The sequence below is a fragment of the Sciurus carolinensis genome, chromosome 1 (assembly GCF_902686445.1).
Source record: "Sciurus carolinensis chromosome 1, mSciCar1.2, whole genome shotgun sequence".
Taxonomy (NCBI): Eukaryota; Metazoa; Chordata; class Mammalia; order Rodentia; family Sciuridae; genus Sciurus; species Sciurus carolinensis.
In genome coordinates, this window is record NC_062213.1 from 156,946,423 (window position 1) to 156,952,099 (window position 5,677).

The 5,677-nt window shown below is 37.6% G+C and overlaps 1 pseudogene; it reads right to left on the reverse strand.

Moving 5' to 3' along the window:
* Positions 1 to 4,629: 4,629 nt before the first annotated feature.
* Positions 4,630 to 5,122, reverse strand: LOC124961822 (60S ribosomal protein L29-like; annotated as a pseudogene).
* Positions 5,123 to 5,677: the final 555 nt, after the last annotated feature.

A 5,677-nucleotide genomic window follows, 5' to 3' on the forward strand; every position in this document is an offset into this window, starting at 1 on the left:
AACACAAATTTATTTTTCCTTCTTCACAATGTCTTGGGCAGAAGATTTGTTCTTAGTACTTGCAGCATAGCATTGGTGTGTTTTTTTTTCCCCCACTTACTAAGAACTTTCTCTTTTCTCTCTCTCTCTCTCTTTTTTTTTTTCCCTCTTCACTTTAAAGAAGCACTTTATGGCTTCTCTAACAATCTGAATTGCCAGCATCACTCCTCTTCTGCTTGGGGGCTGTTATCCAGTGAAATATAGCTTACTTGAATACAAGCATTGCACACCATGATGGTCCACTAAATGCCTACCAAGCATATTCAGTCCCAGGTGGGATGAAGAGGGATGGCATGAGAGTTCATCACATGACTCAATGGCATTATTATGGAATTATTAGTTTCTGGAACTTTCCATTTGATATTTTCACACCAGGATTGAACATGGGCAACTGAAACTTTGGAAAGCTAAATGGGGATAAGGAAGAAGAAACTACATTACTGCATTTCATCTTTATTGATTGTGCTTTTTCAAACAGTGTTTCTGTCATTGATGATCAAAAGCATTCTGACAACTAGAGAAATACTAGATTGATCAGCTCCATGTGGCAGACTAAGTACAGTCATTAAAATAGGGAATAAGGTGGGCTCAGTAGTCCTGGTTAGAGAAATCACCAAAGGAAGAGCTCAGATAAAGTAAATGAATCATGGGTTCACAGAAGTTAATTTAACAGGTAGTCCACTAAAGTCTTAATTTGCTTGACCCCAAACATTCCAGGTCTGGTAAACAGGCTGAATGTGAACCACAGCACTGTAGGATCACATCCTCTCACCCATTTCCAGACTGGAGCAAATGTCCAGATTCAGAATCCATTGAATGAAGAGGAGACAGGGTACCCCCTAAGTAAGGGTTCTGCTGTGTCCATTATGAATCGCCCCTTCTCCTTCCCCAAAAGGACTTGTGGTCTAGATAACTATACTCAGGAAAGAGAATAGCCTGCGCTGGGGAGAGAGTCTATTGGATTTGGGTTCCAAACCCACACTGGTTTGTGGTTTCCTAAAAATATACTGTGGGTCTTATGAAGGTTAGATGGTCTCAAACTGAGCTCTACTCAGTCACCTCATGGAAGTCCTAATGGAACCCTGAATCCATTTCTATGACTATGTCTCTGGTCCCTGAACTCAAATGAATATTCCTGGCAATGGAACTGACCCATGAAATAATAGCAAGCATGAAAGGAAGGACCAAGTGTAAGCTACTGGAGGTCCTGAAAGCAATATGCATTCCTTGCAAAGGGTAGTGACATGTAAAAAGAAAAAAAATTAGGCCTTTGAAAGTTGATCACGTATTTTTTATTTCTATAATTATTCACTCATTTTCCTTCTTAAAGGTTGAGTTTGAACTTCTGTTAATTTTCCTTGTTTTTGATGTTGGTAATGTGCTACTTGTGTCTAGAATTTTTGTTTACGAGTAAAAAATGGTTTTAAAGATTTATACCTGTTTTAAAGCATATTTTAGAAATATAAACATGCACTACCAAATCTTACTTCAACTTATAAATAGAAGCTGGGTAAAAAGAAAATGTTGCCCTCCCTCACTAAGGGCAGTCAATTGTCTTTTAAGTGTTTACTGACAATAGGGACAATAGAACTGAGGTGGCAACTTATTTATCCATAATTTTGTGAACCCCATCCTGCTGGTCATTTCTAACTTGAGAACCATTTTGGAATTAAGTATTGAAACAGGTGCTTAATACAGAATATGAAGAGAGAGGAGCCAACTTCTCAAATAGTTTACTGATTCCTTAGATTTCCCTCATAAATACAGAATCTAGGGATTTTAAAGATGTCAATGTCAATCTTTTTTCCCAAATGAATCATTGGGTCTAATAAAATTTTAACCAATATCTCAATTGTGCTTTTTAAGGAACAAAAATAACTCTAGAATTTGTTTAGAAAAAGAAAGGGATAAGAATAACTAAGTGTTGTTGAAAAAGATGGTTATTTAATGGGAAATTAGTCCACTAAAAATGAAATAGTTAAAACAGTGTAGTATTGATTGAAGAATAGATATAAAGTCAGCTAATTAGATAAAGCACAGAACTTGATGCTGGGTAGAATAAAAACTTAATACATAAATAAAAGAAGAGTGACAATTCAGTAGGGGGTGTTAGAGAAATTAGCCAGTCTAAAAATAATTAAGATTCTTACATCATGTGATTATAAAAATAAGTTAGTGTCATATTAATTGGCATTCTTTTTTCTTTTGCAATGCTAGGGATCAAACCCAGGCCTCATGCATGCCAGACAAATGCTCTACCACTGAGCTACATAACAGCCCCTTAAGCGAACTATTTTTACAACTATAGGAATATTTTAATGGATAGCCTTTTGATCTCTGAATAAAAAAAAACAAAATCAAAAATAAAAACAATAGAAGAGCAAACAAATGTAAATTAAAAGAATTGACAGGATAGTTATACTATAAATAAAAAGCAATCAAAAATATAATGTAAAAACTAATAAAAACCAGGGAAAATAATATCCCTAATAAAATATGGAGAGCCCATAGATGTTGATGAGAAAATGTGTGTGCTCCCTATTAAAAGATAGATCAAGACTGTGGAAAGTCAGTCCACACACATATATACACATACACACAAAGAGAAATGACAAGTGTTTTAGAATATAAAGAAATAATTTAGCTTCATGAGTTATGGTAGGGGTGGCTAACTGAACACCAAAACTTCTGTTCGGCAGCTTTTTCGTCATGTTTCTCTGTCACCTCCTTTTCATGTAACATTGATAAGTTTTTATTCTACCCAGCATCAAGTTCTGTGCTTTATGTAATTAGCTGACTTTTTATCTATTCTTTAATCAATACTACTTCAATCTGTACCTTGAACCAAAAAAGTTTATCTGTATTACAAATGAATTTTTTTTTTTTTTTTTTTTTTTTTTTTTTTTGGTACTAGGGATTTAACTCAGGTGTGCTTCAGTACTGAGTTACATCCTCAGCCCTTTTTATTTTTATTTTGAGACAGGTTCTCAAAATACCTTATATGGCTATTTTAATCTTGCTAAATTACTGATGTTGGCCTTGAAATTATGATCCTCCTGTCTCAACCTCTGGAGCCACTGGGATTTACAGGAGTGTGCCATCTCACTCAGCACTAGATTTTAATATTTTTAAGAATTCCCATATACAATGTTTCATTATGGAATCTGAACTACCAAAGAGTTCCAGTGAATTGGTTCTGAATGGGTGTTCTGTAACAAAGACTTAGATAATATTTTTCTCTTGAATACATCATGCTTAAAGCTTATCCTGTAAATTCAGAAAATATGCTATGTATGGTGATTTCTACTTGGAAAACAAACAATTGGCATTTCCATGTCTTGAGAATAGAACTGCATTAACCTTTTTTTATTATGAGCCAAAGAAAATTGTAAATAATTTTTTTCTTAGTAACTGGTTATAAAGATTATCTTATTAGAAATATTTCTTTCTACAAATGTTTATATTAACTTCTCATCAAAAAAATGCCACGAATGTTTTAAAGACCCAACCATTAACATCTCTATTTTCTTCTGAACCTCGTAAAAAGGCTTTTATACATTTTATAACATTGTAGTCAATGAATGCATTTGATTTTGTGTCCCATTTCTTCTAGTTAATACTCTTTTTAAAATATATTTTTATATCTTAAGATTCTCATATGTGTTTAAATCAACATTTTTACCATTTGTAAGTTTTCATTCTCTTTGAGAACTGAAAGGGTTATACATTTAATTGTAATTCTACCTCTTCCATCTTAAAAAATGCAGAGATACAGCATTTATTTTCAACCATGAAAAATATTTTTATGGAAGACTACATGTGTAATCTGTATCATCTTCTCTCCCAGGAAAACGCCTACTAATCTTGTTACTTTGCCCATAAATTCAGTAGAAATATTTACAATCTTTCTCTTCAATTCTGATCTCTTTTTGGAGTTCCAATCATGGATCCCAAACTGTCTCCTGGATAAGTCAATTGAGCTGTATGGATGTAAATTAATTTTCTTGCCTAACAGGTAAAAACATGCTCTGTTAACAAATAAACACCTGTTTGCTTTCAATGTTTTCTGTACCACAGAAAAGAAGTCCGTTGCCTTTATACTCCATTCTCATCCCTGGAAGGAGAAATGAGGGTTTTGGAGAAGGACTCCTAGCAAAAAGTGCCTTAAAGTAACCACAGGAGTAGGTATTCCCACTGAAGAAGGTCCAGATCCATTACTGGCCTCCAGGCCAGAGGCCAGAGTATATGGTCCTCACTCTGAGGTGGCAGCTAGTGTAACAGAATTTAGAGTTTGGGAGGAGTATGGAAGTGTACACCAGGAAGAACAAGGAAAAGGGACTTTCAGACTTTTATCTTTTTCTTACCAAATTTTTTTTTTTTTTTTTTTTTTTTGTGATGCTGGGGATCGAACCCAGGGCCTTGTGCTTGCAAGGCAAGCACTCTACCGACTGAGCTATCTCCCCAGCCCCCTAACTTTTTTTTCCCCCCTGTGTCTGGATTTATTTGTACACACTGCACAGGAGGACACCAGTCCCCAGGGCTCCAGGGTCACACCAGTCCTTCTGTCCTCATATTCATAGACAGAGGCTTTTACTGTGGAGCCTTTGCAGGAACCTGGGCACCCTTAGGGGCCTGGGCACCTTTGGGAGCTGGAGTCAGAGTAAAAGCTGATACTGGAGCTGGGGTTGCAACCTGGGTCTTGACTTGGACTTGGGCTTTGGCCTTTGACTGGCACAGCCTACAACCCCTGGCTATGTAGGCACGAGCACACTCTGGAGCTTGGGGTGGGCAAGCAAGGCAAGGTGGTCAGGCTTGCAGCTGGCACCCGCTGGTCCTTGGGCTTAACCTCCTTGGGCTTCACCAGGGCCTTGGTAGCCTTGGCATGGGCTTTCATGACATTGGTGTTGTTTGCCTGCATCTCTTTCAGGCCCTTCTTGTGCTTCTCGGCAAAACACATATTTCTCAGGAACTTAGGATCTGCCCCCTTAAGAGGTCCATATCTTTGTGGGGGTAGTTTCTTGATGCCATTTCTGTGCCATTTTGGGGACTGGTTTTGTGCAATGTGGTTCTTGGACTTGGACATTTCTGCACTGTGAGTCGCAGTGGTTGAGCTGCTGAAGTGGTTGAGATCAGAAGAGGAAGAGACTTTCTAACTTCTTGACACAGTATGAAAGACCCTATTTCCTGTGATTTCTTTCCAGTCTCTGAATGATATGGTCAGAGCACTGGAATTAGACTCAGATTTGAAAACCATCAATGACACTTGCTGGCAATGTGACGATGGAGGAGTTGCTTCAGCTTTCTGAGTCTCAGTTTATTTTTCTGGAAAGGGGGGATTAAAAATAACCACCAGTGGGGCTTACAGGAGAATCAAATCAAACAATTCTCAGAGGGTCAAACCTCAGAGGAAATAACAAAGAGATACCTCTCTCTCTCTCTCTCTCTCTCTCTCTCTCTCTCTTTCTCTGTCCTGTGTGAGGACACTGAGAACCTGGGCAGTCTGCAAGCAGGAAGAGAGCCCTCACCAGGGACCTGAGCAGGTTGGCTTCTTGATCTCAGACTCTACCTCTTCAGAGACGTGAGAAATGAATTTTTGCTGTTTTCACCACTCTATGGCATTTTCTTATGGCATCCCTAG